We start from the raw sequence: 18627 nt of genomic DNA on the forward strand, positions 1-18627 counted from the left end.
CAATTTATAACATTTTTGACATGCGTTTTTCTGGATTTGTGTGTTGTTATTCTGTCTCTCACTGTTCAAATAAACCTACCATTAAAATTATAGACTGATCATTTCTTTGTCAGTGGGCAAACGTACAAAATCAGCAGGGGATCAAATGCTTTTTCCCTCACTGTAGCTCAGTTGGGCCATGCCTGGTAAAATAAAAAATAGTTTCGTTTAAATTCAGTAAAAAATGGAATCTTCATGACTTCGATAACATGGATAACCGAACATATACAAGCATGGCACTCCACAACAATAAAACACACATTCACTTAATTCCTATAGAGAAGTACAGCAAAATAAAATATTCCATAAAAAAATGTTATCCTTTTCGTGGCATGTAAAAATATAATTCAGTAGTCCCTCGGTCAACGTTTTTAATCTCTTCCACGAAAAAACTATTGTAAACCGAAATAACAATCCATCGTATATAGGAATTATTACACGAGTCTCGAAGATAGCTGTTTTCACCGGCAAAACAGAACAATAATGTAAACAAAGCCAGTCGAACATCTGATGAGCTGAGGCATGCTCAGCCCAACTTACGGGCGCTTGGATTGGCCGATATTGGCGTCCACTTGCAATAACGAAAACATACCTGAAATAAAAATGTTAACGTTAGTCGAAACCATGGGGGTCCTATGGGATGCGAAAACGTTAAGCGAAAAGCCGTTAACCGATGTCACCGTTAACTGAGCGACTACCGTATAACAATTTCAACTTGAAGCACGCAGAGATTTCGCTAACTCTCGCAGACGGACGACGACTCAGGGGGGTGTGAGGAGGAACCACAGACGAAAGTGGCCAGGCAGCGAGCCGGCACCAATAGTTGCCCAAGCTCTCCAGTCCTATATATATACTAAGATATTTCCCGTACCTCAGCACGGTTGGCTACGTATGGTGCGAAAGAAGTTCAGCATACGCACGTAAGTACGTTATCAGCCGATTAATGAGTGTTTATACATGTGCGCGGAAACCAGAGAGCCTGGAGAAAAGCCATACAGATGGAACAGATGGAGTCCACTTTTGCTGTACCGCTTACTGCCAAGCTAGGGTATAGCACTTTAATGCCCACAGTTTCACAACATTAGTGTAATCCACCAATCCTCGCCTCGACAGTTCTGGATTACAGGCGAACACAGCCACCACTGCCAGGCTATACTGTATACTAATTTAAACGAATGTATAATAATTTATAGTCCTTTTTTATTCCATTGTTTTATTCAGGCCTTCATACGTTTTGTCAGTCACGGCGATGTTTAACCATACTTCACCACGCTGGTCAATGTGAGTTGATGAAGGTTTCCCAGGGCTGGGTCAGATATCACTCAATGCTAATGACAGCTTTGGCTGGGACTCAAACTCACATCATATTTAATTGTCCATAGCAAAACAGCTTGTGAAAAGTAAATGTGGCGTCACCTAGTTAAGTTAACGAAGGGCGTTGAAATAACATAGATATTTTACAACTATATGTAAGACGTTCTGAGAAGCAAGTTAAATAGATGTCTTTCAACGTGGTACTATGATACATATTCAAACAATTCCGTTGTTTGTGGTACACAGGGAGATACTTCAATGCCCCATTATCCTTGTGTAAACAGTATTCTAACGCTGACAGTGGTGAGGCATTCCGATTCAAGATATCACTGACTGTCTATTAATTTTTAATTAAATGACATACTCTCATGTATGAGCAGCAAACAATATGAACTTGTAACTTGAGTGAAAAAGGCAAACCCCGAGGGAGACACGGGATCTCATGATTTTTAATATGTCTTCACATCAAGCGACACAAACAACTGTGAAAGAAGTGATCAGGCCAAGTGCACAAGGGGAAGTCAGTGGGTAAACAAGTCGTGTTTCACAAGTTGTCACGGTCAATCACTTCTATGGCCTGCAGCTGCAGAAAATGACAGAATGTGCGTATTCTTGGACCACTGGTTAGCTTGGATCATGACCACAGTTCTCGAATAAACCGGTGAATTATTGCAGGGATGATTACTTTCGGAAGATTAATTCATCATGAATAACACATCGGCCCTCGCACACAGACGTCAGCAGACACACTGATCAGACATTTGGTCTCATGACAATGACGTAGTTGATTAAAACAAAACACTGAAATTTAGATTTAAAGTTTTCGTGACTGCAGGGATTCATATTCTTGGTTCTTTCTGTAAAGTCACGTAGAAGGGAAATAATAAAATAATAAAAATATAACATAATAAAATAAAATTCTCACGACGTTTCGGCCACAACGCAAGCAGCCGTCCTCAGGTGAAGAAACAGGGCTGTCGGAAAGACATCGTCCTAATGAAACGTGATAATTTTATTTTATTATGTTTTATTTTATTATTTTATTATTTCCCTTCTACGTGACTTTACCGAAAGAACCAAGAATATAAAAAATACTGAAAGCTTTACTATAGAAGACAATGGACAGGTGACGAGATGTTAACTACCTCGCCGAGTATACAGGAGGTCGTGGGTTCGATCCCGACCCTGACTATGCCTATATATTTCGAGTTTCCAAGTTCTCCCAGTGGTCCTCCGTTTTTTTGCCTCCACATTTAGAAACACGCGTTTAAAGTATTTGGCTGCTGGAAAATCTCCCGTGATAAGCCACTTCGTTGAGAATCATTCGTGGATAGGTCGCTTCTGAAAAAGAGTTTTACATACTGCACATCAGAAACGAGCGGTTAAAATTGATGAATTGGAGAACAGACAGGACGGGCAAAGAGACGTTATTCGAAGAGCTGACAAATGATTGATTAAATTAGTGATGCAGTGGTAGCCAAGAGAGGGGGCACACCGAGAGAGACAGGGAAATGAAGGATGGAGCGAGCGAGCGAGCGATAAGAATGAGGATACACATTGGGGCAGGATGGGTTGTGGCTCGGGTTCAATGACTCTTAATCCAATTCTCATTTGCGTTTTTTGTTAATTTAATGAGTTCCTTACGCATGATACAAATGTAAACACGCAAAAGCACGTGCAATATTAAACATGGGAGATGTGGGTGGTATGATTTATGTAGATGTATTTATATAGATAAGGGTTTTTTTCATGCATAATATTTCAACTTGCAGTATCTCATTTGCGAATCACGTCACCAGTGTTTTAAAGCCAAATTTACACGAGTTGGTGCCACGTTTTGGTAATTTCCGGCAAAAAAAACCCATCAAACATCTGCCAGATCATAACCTTGTGAGAAATTGCGAACAATTGGAAATCATGCTGACTGCCGCTAAGCTAGACAGCTTCTTGTCCAGATGTCTGAAAGCGAAAGTGATGAAGGCGTGAGGAACAATGATTTACGCTCGAGCGGGATTGCAACGTACAACGTATGAACAACTTTCAATTCTTGATTTAAAGCTTTCGTGACTGCAGGGATTCATATTCTTGGTTCTTTCGGTAAAGTCACGTAGAAGGGAAACAATAAAAGAATCATAAAAGAATAATAAAAATATAAAACAATAAAATTCTCACGACGTTTCGACTGCAACACAAGCAATCATCATCAGGTGTGAAACCCACAGCAAGAAAATTTGAAAAAAAGTGGCGGTGATTTATTGTTTTATACTTTTATTGATTAATATTTTTTTAATTATTTGATTGTTTCCCTTCTACGTGACTTTACCGAAAGAACCAAGAATATAACTTTCAACTCGTGGCGTCCCAGAGTATTCACTCACCCTGGAAGAGAGAGAGAACGACTCAGTGGCGCGAGGAGGAACCCACAGACGAGCGGTGAAGACAGTGACGCAGTGAGACAGCACCAACAATTTCCAAAGCTCTGCGGTCCTCTATATATTCAGGTCTTTATCGGACTTCATTGATGAGCGTTTTACACCCAGAGAAAACCCCACGCGTGCAAGGGTGTAGCGCTTAATGCCATACAGATTTAACACAATTTTGCTGTATTGGCTGTCTGCCTGATGATGCTGGTTGTAATTACTGGAAAAAAAACGTCACGGGACTTGAATTGTAAATGTTGTGGGTTTTACTCTCCAACACACCGGTGTGCTGAACTAGTCACGAATTTTTAAGTGACAAACTTTACTCATTGGCTGTGTCGAGTGGTGGCGGGTTTAACGACACATTTTCATTTACGCGATCAAACCCAAAAACCTCTATTTTGGATAATATTGGTCGCGAAAGCCTTACAACGTGGTAAACTGCATAATGTAATGGTGTTTGAATGTTGACCAATGATAGCCACGAGGGCGCGCCGTTGCACCATTAATATCATCATCATCATCTATACATATAAACGCACGACTTTATCTGTGATGAACGCTGCACTTTCCGTCGTTTTCATACAAGGGGCGCTGTAAACCTACACGCGCCCAAATTTCGATTTAAAGCTTTCGTGACTGCAAGGATTCATCTTCTTTGGTTCTTTCGGTAAAGTCACCACGTAGAATGAGAATAAAATAATAAATTGATAAAATAAAATAACGCAATAAAATTCTCACGACGTTTCGGCCACAACACAAGCGGCCTTCATCAGGTGAAGGGACGAGACTGTCTGGAGGACAGCGCTGGAGCGCCCCTTGCATGAACGACGGAGGCGCAGGGATCAGACGTTCGATCACGTTGGAATCGATCTGCAGACGGCGGTCTTCTCGCACGGCCAGCAGCTCCGTGTCACCTTATCTCGATCCCGCAATCCCCAACCGGGTGAAAGTCCGCATCGAACCGAACCCCCAGCAAGGCCATCTACCTAACGACGAGAGAAAATTCACACGAAATGCATTTTTCAATGAAGTCTTCCAGATGTAAAATGATATAAGCTTTTAATGAAGAAATACAGTTATCTAATTCAAAACATAATACAATTCAAATATGATTGATTTAAAAAAAATTCTAAACGCAGCATCGGATGTTTCCGTGAACGCGTCGTTCGTGTGCAATTTTTTTTGTGACTTTCCTGCCCGAAGGCTGTAAATGGTTGCGAGGGGCGCCTTAGGCGCTCCCGAACAACTCCTGTTCGTTAAATAATCCACAACAAAAATATCAACATTGGTCAACAACACTCCCTTAAAGCAACAACATATAATCGTCGACGTTTCGTGCAATGTTCCAACTTCATATAATTCATTTTACGTGATGTGCTATAAAACGTAACCTATTATATATTAATTATATTTGAAGCCAGTGTTATAATAGTGATCAATTATGTCCTTTCCTTAGGATAGATTTAGCAATTCTCAAACTTTTTTTGGAGAGGTCTGCACTGGGATTTTAGACAATTCCATGAATGTTTGGCACTGTTATAAAACAGTAAGGAGTACTTTACAATTACAGGGACTCCTCTACTTACGAACGAGTTAGGTTCCAGAGGTCTGTTCGTAAGTCGATTTGTTCGGAAGTACAACTTTATTCCCGTGGATTCCAAACATGTTGTACGGAATGTGCACTAAACACGGGGAATGACTTTAAAAGTTGTATCATCTCCTGTCGATGTAGATGCCACTGGTTCTTCACGTTCTGCAGATGTAGATGCCACTGGCTCTTCACGCTCTGCAGATGTAGATGCCACTGGTTCTTCACGTTCTGCAGATGGAGATGCCACTGGTTCTTCATGTTCTGCAGATGTAGATGCCACCACCGCTATCTGTATTTCTCCACGAAAGCCTGAGGTCTCAGGAATTATTTTCAGCAGAGTTCTGGCATTGGAATATTTGGCCAATTCCCTTTTAAGGAATTTTGTGAATGTGTGCGGGGGGGGGGGGAAGACTGGAGTTAGAGAAAACCCAAACATACGTACAGTGAGGGAAAAAAAGTATTTGATCCCCTGCTGATTTTGTACGTTTGCCCACTGACAAAGAAATGATCAGTCTATAATTTTAATGGTAGGTTTATTTGAACAGTGAGAGACAGAATAACAACAAGAAAATCCAGAAAAACGCATGTCAAAAATGTTATAAATTGATTTGCATTTTAATGAGGGAAATAAATATTTGACCCCCTCTCAATCAGAAAGATTTCTTGCTCCCAGGTGTCTTTTATACAGGTAACGAGCTGAGATTAGGAGCACACTCGTAAAGGGAGTGCTCCTAATCTCAGCTTGTTACCTGTATAAAAGACACGTGTCCACAGAACCAATCAATCAATAAGATTCCAACTCTCCACCATGGCCAAGACCAAAGAGCTCTCCAAGGATGTCAGGGAAAAGATTGTAGACCTACACAAGGCTGGAATGGGCTACAAGACCATTGCCAAGCAGCTTGGAGAAAAGGTGACAACAGTTGCTGCGATTATTCGCAAATGGAAGAAACACAAAAGAACTGTCAATCTCCCTCGGCCTGGGGCTCCATGCAAGATCTCACCTCGTGGAGTTGCAATGATCATGAGAACGGTGAGGAATCAGTCCAGAACTACACGGGAGGACCTTGTCAATGATCTCAAGGCAGCTGGGACCATAGTCACCAATAAAACAATTGGTAACACACTACGCCATGAAGGACTGAAATCCTGCAGCACCCGCAAGGTTCCCCTGCTCAAGAAAGCACATATACATGCGCGTCTGAAGTTTGCCAATGAACATCTGAATGATTCAGAGGACAACTGGGTGAAAGTGTTGTAGTCAGATGAGACCAAAATGGAGCTCTTTGGCATCAACTCAACTCACCGTGTTTGGAGGAGGAGGAATGCTGCCTATGACCCCAAGGACACCATCCCCACCGTCAAACATGGAGGTGGAAACATTATGCTTTGGGGGTGTTTTTCTGCTAAGGAGACAGGACAACTTCACTGCATCAAAGTGACGATGGACGGGGCCATGTGCCGTCAAATCTTGGGTGAGAACCTCCTTCCCTCAGCCAGGGCATTGAAAATGGGTATTCCAGCATGGCAATGACCCAAAACACACGGCCAAGGCAACAAAAGAGTGGCTCAAGAAGAAGCACATTAAGGTCCTGGAGTGGCCTAGCCAGTCTCCAGACCTTAATCCCATAGAAAATCTGTGGAGGGAGCTGAAGGTTCGAGTTGCCAAACGTCACCCTCGAAACCTCAATGCCTTGGAGAAGATCTGCAAAGAGGAGTGGGACAAAATCCCTCCTGAAATGTGTGCAAACCTGGTGGCCAACTACAAGAAACGTCTGACCTCTGTGATTGCCAACAAGGGTTTTGCCACCAAGTACTAAGTCATGTTTTGCGGAGGGGTCAAATACTTATTTCCCTCATTAAAATGCAAATCAATTTATAACGTTTTCGACATACGTTTTCTGGATTTTGTTGTTGTTTTTCTATCTCTCACTGATCAAATAAACCTAACATTAAAATTATGGACTGATCATTTCTTTGTCAGTGGGCAAACGTACAAAATTAGCAGGGGATCAAATACTTTTTTCCCTCACTGTATGTATGTTGGACTTAATAATAAGGGTTTTCCCCTTTTTTCTGGCAACAAAACTGAAACCTTTTTACAAGGATTCATGTCTGCATTAACCACAATACCTGCAGTCAAAATGCAAACAAAAAAATACTATGATAAGATATGCATTGTCCTTGAAACTGATTGGTCCACACCAAGGGACGGCTTTCTTTTGATCCTCGACCCATTGGTGCTCGACCACATGACGCCAAAAGGTGTCACACTGCTCAAAGACAATGCACTATCAAAGTAATGAGGGCTCGGGGTGAGCATCTACATCATTAGACCGCCTTTTGGCGTCGGGCGGCAGGTCGCGTGCGATGGAGTAAAGTGTGGGTACGTCCACCTCTTCCGAGGCGTCTGACCAGCGTGCAAGGTTAGGCCACAGCACCGTTTAGCGGGGCCCTCTAGAGCTCCCTCTGGTGGAGGCAGTTCCGCCAGCAGTTGGGGTGAGCGAGAAATTGCAGCGCTGCCCCTTTGCCTTTCATTTTCCGCCACTTACGGCAGTGTTCTTCGTCGAAAGGCCCGATGGGCCACCGGTGGCCCCTGGTGGCTTTTAGTGTGGCCCAGAACGTTCGAGGAGCCGCCTCCCCCACCCCAGGACAACCCGGGAATCGTGAACACACTCCCCCGTCGTCGTGCCGTCAAACTCCAGTGGTTTAAAATGTGTGGCGGGACCCTCACGCTGATGATGTCTCGTCGGCGAAAGCGGTCCCACCTCTGACAACGTGTGAAGAACACACTGACTTACACCATTCAGTTGTCAATCAATCTAGTCCACTGCGTATGCGGACTCACGTTGATTTGGCCGTGATCGTTCGTTCAGGGGTGGAAGAGTAGGCCAATATACAGCAGTGGAGGTCTACGCTGCCGGCAAAGTTATAGTTGCGTTTGCAACTATAACGCCGATTCCTGAGCTGGACGCCAACCTATAACACTTCCGTCACAGCGCATAACATTTCTCTCCGGATTATCGGGGGCTCAAAACTTGAGTCACCCAATGCTGCTGCCCTTGTAGCTAATAGCGCAAGCGACGTAAACAAATTCTCCACATTGTTGGCGCACAATGCCCGCCCTTCTCGGCGGTTTTTTTTGTATTGCCTGCAAGCGGAGAACAGCGAAATGAAAGCTCTGCTGAGTGATGAATATTTTTTCATTAAGAACGAGGCCAAGTGAGACGAAAACAAAGAGGTCCGCTGTTAGGTTGGTTGGGTGAACATCTTTTTGTTTCTGTCCTTCGTGTCCGTGCAGTGGCATCGCTAGGCAGGAGGAAACTGAGCAAAGGCGTAGCGCCATAAGGAGATCAATGGGCCCTTCGTAGATATGTATATATTAAAAAAATATATATATATAGGCTTGCACCAAACATCAGCTCGAATTCAGATTGTAATCAATAAAAACAAGAACATTAATACTCTTTGGTTCTTTGGGTAAAGTCACGTAGGTAGAAATAAAATCAAATAAAACAAATCACGACGTTTCCATCGCGACACAAGCAATCTTCATCAGGTGGAACAACCACAGCAAGAAAATGCTGAAGTCAGCGAGAGAGCTGCCGTGGCAAGAGGTTATATCGGTAGGCATTTTCTACCCACGTGACTTTGCCGAAAGAACCAAAGAGTATGGATTCCTGCAGTCACGAAAGCTTCAAATCAAGAAAGGACATTAATGTTTAAAAAAAAATTAATGACTCTCTCTCTCATACCTATATTGTCCAGAGTTACGTTGGTTCATCTCACTTCATATCTGTCTGTTGTCTATACACCATATCGATTTCATTATCAATGCATTCCATCTCATCTCTATCTCTCTTCTCCCACCCCATTAGACGCACGCACCTACATCTCTTGTCCACATTCGCCTCATCTCGCGACATCTCTATCCCTTGTCCATTGGAGTTGACGAATTAAAAGGGCTCCAAAAAAGTATGTTCTGCTTCGAGTCCCTCAATGAGCCAAAGGCACCACCACCACTGAGGGATTCAATTCCACTTTGGATTGCCACGTCTGACGTACCAAAACAACAACAACAAGAAAACGGGACATACTCTTTGGTTCTTTCGGTAAAGTCACGTAGGTAAAAAAATAAATAAAACAAAAAATGAAAACAACTAGTTTTGTTTTATTTAATTTTATTACATTTTTTACCTACGTGACTTTACCGAAAGAACCAAAGAGGATGGATCCTTGCAGTCACAAAAACTTCAAATCTAGAAAAAACGGGACATATCGCAGAAAGGAGCGTATCTCGCAAGACCAGAACACTGCAGAACTACGCGTGATGTACACGCGTAGTCTTGAGTGGCGTTGTTATTCAAACAAGTGACCAAAAAAAAACTGGCATCAACTCCCAGCTCGAATCACAGGTAGCTGTGTCGCACAGCGATCAGGTACACTTACCGTTGAACCGATGTTTTTTGCCATCGAGTTGCCTGCTAAGGCCTACAGAAAGGATGAAAGTTCGCCCATCGTTTATGAAGTGGCATCGGTGAGAAAGGACCATTGTTCGTGTCTTAGTCACCATCATCATCATCATCAGCCATTGTCATTCTACTGCCGGATAAAAAGCCTTCTTCCTAAGCTCCAATCATGCCTCGTGACAATGTAGGTTGGACAGGAGACACGACGAAGAAGATGCCTCGTGATTCTGTGATTTAACACGCGTGTCTTGGCCAAAATTACAAAATGTTAAATGACATGCTCGAGTACGGTGCATTGTAAAATAAATAATCGTTGTCCGCTTACTCCGACCACCCAGGTCTTCCTTTCAAATGGTGATAGCGTGAATCAAATGGTGACAACGTGAATCAATTGGTGAAAACGTGAATCAAATGGTGACAACGTGAATCAATTGGTGATAACGTGAAGAAAGTGGTGATAACGTAAATGAAATTATGAGAGCGTGAATGAAATGGTGATAACGTGAATCAAATGGTGATCACGTGAATTAAACTGGGATCACGTGAATCAAACTGGGATAACGTGAATCAAATAGTAATAACATGAATCAAACTGGGATAACGTGAATCAAATGGTGACCACGTGAATCAAACTGGGATAACGTGAATCAAATAGTAATAACATGAATCAAACTGGGATAACGTGAATCAAACGGTGACAACGCGAATCAAACAGTGACAACGTGAATCAAATGGTAATAACGTGAATGAAATGGTGACCACGTGAATCAAACTTGGATAACGTGAATTTAATGGTAATAACGTGAATCAAACTGGGATAACGTGAATCAAACGTTGATAACGTGAATCAAACGGTGACAACGTGAATCAAACGGTGATAACGTGAATCAAATGGTAATAACGTGAATCAAACTGGGATGACGTGAATCAAACGGTGATAACGTGAATCAAACGTTGACCACGTGAATCAAACAGGGATAACGTGACTCAAACGGTGATCACGTGAATCAAACGGGGATCGTGTGGCCTTTTGCTCGGTGTGAATCCAAGGGCATCGGATGGAACGGGACCGCCCACGTGTAAGGTTAACCGCCCACCTTGGGTGCAAAGGCATTTTGGAAGCGTACAAAATTTAATGAGGAATTCCAATTTTTTTTGCTTGCAACTGCATTACCTGTCAACGGGTTATCATTACGTCCTTGATATTGCTTTCGCGTTCTGCGCCAAAGAATGTTTAAAAAAAGACTTTGTTTACGTTCCGTGTATGGGTTGCAGCAATGTCAATGTTCACGATTCGATACGGTGTATTTATACAGAGAGTTTTGGTGATCTGTGCCTAACGCCTGACGCTCTGCGCGCTGTGTGTGTGTATAACGCTGGGTAGGTTACTTGAAGCGAAGTCAAGCTTCCCATCGTTCTCGCGTTTGCTATCGCTGGCAATAAGTCACAAAGGACACAACGTTTGAGTGCCGATGGATTTCATCTCAACGTGACCTGTTGTTGGTCCACCACCCCCTCCCCCCCCCAGGACAACTTTTATTATTCCGTTAGCTTTGTCAATGTGCAAAAATGCAACCAACATCAAAGTTTCCGATTCAACAAAATTCATCGCAAGGAAAACTTTTTGGGAGATGATCGTCAACTTACACCGAATGTGATTATATATAGACATTTTTTTATTACATGAATCCAATAATCTTTAAATTTAAGTATTTTTCATTACATTTATGTTTGTATGAACCCGTCTTGTGACGGGCAATTACGCTGGTTATATAAAACAATACAATATGACGACTTCATCATTAGACCTCCTTTGCCAGTACCAAAATGCAATAATAGGGGTTTTCTCCTTTTTTTCTGGCAACAAAACTGAAACCTTTTTACAAGGATTCATGTTACTGCATTAACCACAATACTTGCAGTCAAAATGCAAACAAAAAACATACTTATAATAAAGGTTTTGGGTTAGATCGCGTTTATTTATAAATGTGTCGTAACCCTCCACCACCCGACACGGCCAATCAGCAAAAAAAGTGTCACGTTGACAAAAGACAAATAATTCACTACTTCAGCCCACCGGTGTGTTGAAGAGTGAATCCACAACATTTACAGTTTGAGTACGACGTTTCGCTGGTAAATACATCCAGCATCATCGGGCAATTCGCCAGAATGGTAAAGCCCTCGCTTGCTCCCGGTTTTTATATAGAGCAGCAGGGTGACGTCATCACTTACCTCATATCATATATATAATTACAATAACCCCCCCTCCGCCTCTAATCACTGCACCTGATATGAGTTAAGTGATGACGTCACCCTGCTGCTCTATATAAAAACCGGGAGCAAGCGAGGGCTTTACCATTCTGGCGAATTGCCCGATGATGCTGGATGTATTTACCAGCGAAACGTCGTACTCAAACTGTAAATGTTGTGGATTCACTCTTCAACACACCGGTGGGCTGAAGTAGTGAATTATTTGTCTTTTGTCAACGTGACACTTTTTTTGCTGATTGACCGTGTCGGGTGGTGGAGGGTTACGACACATTTATAAATAAACGCGATCTAACCCAAAAACCTTTATTATGAATAATATTGGTCGCGAAAGCCTACGTGTTAAAAAAAAAACATACTATGATAATATGATGATGCATTGTCCTTGGAACTGATTGGTCCACACCAAGGGATGGCTTTCTTTTGTTGCCTCCACCCAATTGGTGCTCGACCAGATGACGCCAATTGGTCGAGGCTCAAAAGCAAGCCGTCCCTTGGTGGCTAAACGGCACCATCAGCCTAAACAAATCGCATCAACTCACGGACACGTGAGTTGATGTGATTTGTTGAGTTTATGTGCCAAGGTATCCTCTACACCGCGGCTTTAAACGCCTCGTTACCCGCTAACCTACGCACTTGTGACCATTAAAACATTTCCTGCAGGCCAATTTATTAGCAAAAAAAATGTTTTGTTTGATGTTGACCGAGAATGGTGACTTCGCGGGTGGCAGGGCACATTATAAACGTGGCTTTTGTGCGTCGCACACAAAGAGCCTACTTATACCGCCGCCTATACCTGATTCTCGCTGAGATTATTGTCAGCTGTGGGCTTTGTTGTTGTTGCTGCTGCTGCTGTACATATAAGGCGCACACTTACACACGAGAAGCTGCACACCACACGAGGGGTGTGGTGTAACCATCACCACACCTGGCCGTCTTTGTCTCCCCCCCCCCACTTACTACAGCAGGTACTCTATGTATATTGAACTTCTTTCGCACCGTACGTAGCCAACCGCGCAATTCGGAGGTGCGGGGCCGATGGACAACAAATTAAACACAAAAATTAGTTCTCAGGAAATTAGCTTTCAAGGCAGATTCTTTCAAAGTCGTTTTAGGGCTGAGTCGACTTAGGAGAGAGACACGCCCCCGGTCAGGTTCACGATTATTCATTGTTTTGCACGGCTGGGAATTCAATCCAGGTTCCTGGGTTTGAAACAAAATGCATGCGGGCTACTTCCATCCCACTTCTCACATGCATGCATTATATATACATTATATATACACATTATATATACATTATATATACACTATATACACATTATATACATTATACATACACATTATATATACATTATATATTATATATACACTATATGTACACACTATATATACACATTATATACACATTATATATACATTATACATACACATTATATATACATTATATATTATATATACACTATATGCACACACTATATATACACATTATATACATTATATATTATATATACACTATATGTACACACTGTATATACACATTATATATACACATTATATACATTATATATACACACTCTCGTATGCAATTTCCGCAGCCACACTCTATAACTTCTGCAGGGGGGGGGGGGGGGTTACCAAAGCACTCAAGCCTGATGCAAAATGCATGCGCAAAACCTCACTCACGCCATCGTTTTCACAGAACGAAGTCACCGTGTCAGCGGGGCCAAGGCTCATATTTGCAAGGTTTTAACAAAGGCTCATATTTGCAAGGTTTTAACGAAGGCTCATATTTGCAAGGTTTTAACAAAGGCTCATATTTGCAAGGTTTTAACAAAAGCTCATATTTGCAAGGTTTTAACAAAGGCTCAAATTTGCAAGGTTTTAACAAATTACAGTCCTCGCCATTTATTTCACGAATGCAATTTGCTCACCGTCATGTTCCAGAATATATATATAAAAACTAAAATATCCCCAAGCTTCAAGCAGTTCACAAATAATAGAAGAGAAAACCCCCAAGAGAATGTGTGGCAAACAGTGGCACGTGCGCAAAACAGAAGCAGCAGGTGATTCGTGTAAATGGTGCCTTGAAAATAAAATTACGTGAAGTCTTGCATATTGTACACCATCATTGTCGTCAGTCATTATCTATCCGCACTGCTGGACGAAGGCCATTCCACGTTGTCACCAACGCTCGTTGTCATGCGATGTCACAATTCAATCTGCGCGTGAGCTGATTTCATCGCTCCGTCTCTGCAGCTTCCGGTGCGATTTCTTCAACGGTGGCTAGGAGATGTTAACTACCTCGCCTGGTATGCAGGAGGTCGTGGCTTCGATTCCAACCCTGACGCCTGCTGCTGTATATTTGGAATGTGTCTCTTTCCCAGTGGTCGCGTGGTATTTTTCTCCGGGTCCTCTGGTTTATCCAGCTACATTTAGAATCAACGTGCGTTTAACAGCATTTGGCTACTGTTATACATTTCCACGTGATAAGAAATAACATCGAGCTATCATTTGTGGCCAGGTCGCTTCTGAAAAAGAGCTATATATAGCTCAGTGGGCCTTACCTGGTAAAATAAAAATAATTGGTACTGCTTTGGCTGCCATTCCTCCAACTGTATATCCCATCAGCAAATCATCCCTTCCAGCCATGTTTTAATGACTTCTATAAATTTACGATCCGTTCATGGGGGTAAATTTTTTTGTCAACATTTGCCGAAAAAAATATTACATTTGTACAGAAAAAGATGACGAAAGATACCCAAAAAGATAATGTTATAGAACAAGTTTAAATACAAAATGTAACTACTCTTTGGTTAAATTTTGATTTAAAGCTTTCGTGACTGCAGTAATTCATATTCTTAGTTTTTTCGGTAAAGTCACGTTGAAGGGAAACAACAAAATAATAAAATATATATAAAACAATAAAAAAATTCTCACGACGTTTCGACCATAACTCAAACGGTCGTCTTCAGGTGTGTTGGTTTGCATAAAAAAATTGTAAACGGCGCATTTATTTACTTATAAAAACGTTAGCGCCACGCGCAACGATTTGGCAGTTTATTTAGGACTAGTCCATCTATATTCTGAAAAGAGGAGGGGGGAGACGAAATTTTTTATAATGTATGCTGTCTGAAAGCCACTGTAAGCGTGAACAATCAATTAAGACCTGAAATGGTTTATCAAATCTTTCCAATGATTGCTAAGATAGAATCCATCTTCTCGGTTGAAATTGTCTCTGTGCTTGTATATGTGGATAGCCTCATGAACGAATCTCTCATGGAAGCCAGATGGCTTACAAAGAACCTCTGTCTTGGAAAAGTCAATGGCATGTGAGCCTACTGAATTAGAACAATGATCTGCCAGGGCCGAGGTGTTGGTCCTACCGTGTTTAAGGTCTGCTTTGTGTTCACGAATGCGGTCCGAGACATGGCGTTTGGTTTCTCCAATGTAACTACTACCACAGAGGCAACTTAGTTTGTAGACACCAGGGTATTGTATGTCCGGAATCATATCTTTTACAGACGGAACCAGATCACGGATTTTATGTAATGTGTTGAAACGGACCTGGATCTTGTGTTTATTCAAGATTTTGGAGATCTTTTTTGTGATCCCCGCAATGTAGGGTAAAGTGATGGTTTTGAAAGGCTCCTCAAGAGGGTTCTTCTTCATGGTTTGAGTGATAGCTTTGCGGATTGTATAGTCGGAGTAACCATTAGCCCTAAGAGCTTGGTGTACGTGCTTGAGTTCACTGCTTATGTGTTCCTGGTCGGATATGCATTGAGCTCTATGATACAGAGTCTTGATGAGAGAATTCTTCTGTGATGGATGGTGGTGGGAATCCGGTTTCAGATAAGCATCCGTATGGGTAGCTTTCCTGTAGACAGAGTGGCTCATTGAACCATCAGGTCTCTTTTTAATTAGGACATCCAAAAAAGGTATCTTGCCATCTATTTCGACTTCCATGGTAAATGTGATGGCTGGGTGTATGGAATTGATGTGGTCGAAGAATTGGTCTAGAGCAGGCCGGCCATGTGGCCAGATGACAAAAGTGTCATCCACGTACCTCTTCCATAAGGTTGGGTGCAGAGTGGCAGTCTGGATGGCGTCAGTCTCAAATTTCTCCATGAAAATGTTAGCTATAACTGGAGAAAGGGGGGAGCCCATTGGGGTGCCCTCAGTTTGTTTGTAGAAAGTTCCATTCCAAGTCATCAGGTGTGTATACCACAACAAGAAATTTTATTATTTTATTGTTTCCCTTCTACGTGACTTTACCGAAAGAACCAAGAATATGAATCCCTGCAGTTACGAAAGCTTTAAATCAATATTTAAGAGTGGTTTTCACACCTGATGATGATTGCCTGTGTTGCAGTCGAAACGTCGTGAGAATTTTATTGTTTTATATTTTTATTATTTTATTGTTTCAGAGTGTGTTTGTTTGCATGTTCACCACAAGTATCGTGCGTGGTTAATGCGGTAACTTGATTCTATTTGGTGTTTGAGCATCGTAACACCTCCTGTTTTATTGTCAGAAAGGGTAAAACCTACTCTGAATTTTTTCACAGGTGTGAAAACCACAGCAAGAAAATCGCCACTTTTTTTTCAAAAAAAGTTATTGCTGTGGTTTTCACACCTGGTGATGGTTGCTTGTGTTGCAAGCGAAACGTCGTGAGAATTGTATTGTTTAATTTGTATTTGTATTATTTTATTATTTCCCTTCTACGTGACTTTACCGAAAGAACCAAGAATATGAATCCCTGCAGTCACGAAAGCTTTAAATCGAAATTTTATAGCGATGATGTAAACACTGAGACGTGAACGCCCGCTAGGGGGCGCACTGAATAGCGCCTCGTCACGCACACGACGTTGTAGCGAATCAATGGATTGAACATATCATTACGTTCCCTCGTTCGTCGGCGACGACGTTATCGTGAAACGACGTAAATATGTGTAACGGTAAGGAGAGGACCCACTGAAATTCCGCATGCGCTGAATCAGGTTTTGTTCAGTCCACTCGATCGCTGTCAATGTTTATGATCCACGTGTCAGAGCGTTACGCAGTGTCACGTGCACTGAAGGATGATTACATTCTGTTTTCCGAAAGCACTTTATCCTTTATCCTGTTCACATTCACCTCTGTATCATATAATCTTGATTATAACCTGCCTTCAATAATTCACCAAGGCATGCATCAGCTGCTGTTACCAGTGCTGGATTATCCTAGTAGCAAAAGTAGCTACATATGTACTGTAGTAGCTACGGGTCCCGCTAAATGCTTTCAAGCTAGCAATTTCGGTTCAGTGATTCTGCACTTGCTCTATTACTATAGTACTATACCGCCTTCAACTCTTATGAACGAGTGGGTGTTTAAGGTTAGCGATTTGTCGTATTATCTGGGTGTATAGCAAATGGAAAAATACAATTACTTTAGTATGCAAAATAAAAATTTGTGTTTTAATATTTAAGTTTTTTTAAAATTTAGGGCCCATTTATATAATATGCTACAGGCCCCACGCTAGCTTAATCTGGCACTGGTTGTTACCCAAGCGATGCGTCTTGTTTGTATGCAGACGTCCATGAAATCGTGCATCTTTGGACCTGTGCACTCCAGTCCAGTGGCAATTAGCAGGGACACATACACACAGCTGCTTTGGATGTGCATTCAATGAGAGGGCATGCTCGCATTCCTTTCTTGGTTTACTTGAGACTTTCTCCGTAGCAGAGGGTGAAGTCACACGAACAAAGGGTGAACGTACATGCACAAGCAGTTTGGTTGTAACTTAGTGGGACTCTGCGACTTACGTGTGTGGCAGGGAAAGTGCGCAGCCCCATGGCCTCCAGTAGTGGCTTTGTTTTCCACTTTGCTAAAAACCCATCACTCTGTTCTCAGCGAAGAGAGACACACGCGCACAGTGAATGTATGCATCGTGCTCTCACGGTGGCAGGACCGAGTCATATTAATTCCATAGGAATGGATCGTGATACTCAATGTTTTTGTTTAAATATAGCATCGTGATGTTCTTCTCTGTCTCCCTTCCACTGGGCTTAGGCCTCTGCTCATCAATCTCACGCTGCGTGCATGCTGGACACTGACGTATTATCCCACCTTCCAACGCGAGAGGTCTGTATTACAAAAAAACTTAAAAGCTGCTTGGCAATTTCTATGTGAAATGTATTAAAGCAAGCAGTCGACTGTAAATCGATAAGTCGGTTTATTTCAGGTAAGGACCATTGAAATGTAAAAAAAAACCCTCTTATCAAATGCAACCCGGCCAAAGCTGTTTGCCACATGGGAAGTGAGAGCTTACAGGGGTTGCATGGAACAAAAGCAGGGACATTTTATAGCAGGACGAATAAACCAGAACAATGTACAATGGAACTCTAGCTAGCAAACCAATACAACTTTTAAAACATGAGAGAGAGAGAGAGGAACATTCCTCGGGCATTTGAAATGGATCTTTAAACAGCACTATAACAATTGCGTTTTCCTCTTTTAAATTACAATTTTTTTTTTACAAACGTGGGA

Source organism: Petromyzon marinus, chromosome 54, assembly GCF_048934315.1.
Source record: "Petromyzon marinus isolate PM22_M1 ecotype Great Lakes invasive population chromosome 54, UKy_Petmar_22M1.pri1.0, whole genome shotgun sequence".
In the NCBI taxonomy this organism is placed as follows: domain Eukaryota; kingdom Metazoa; phylum Chordata; class Hyperoartia; order Petromyzontiformes; family Petromyzontidae; genus Petromyzon; species Petromyzon marinus.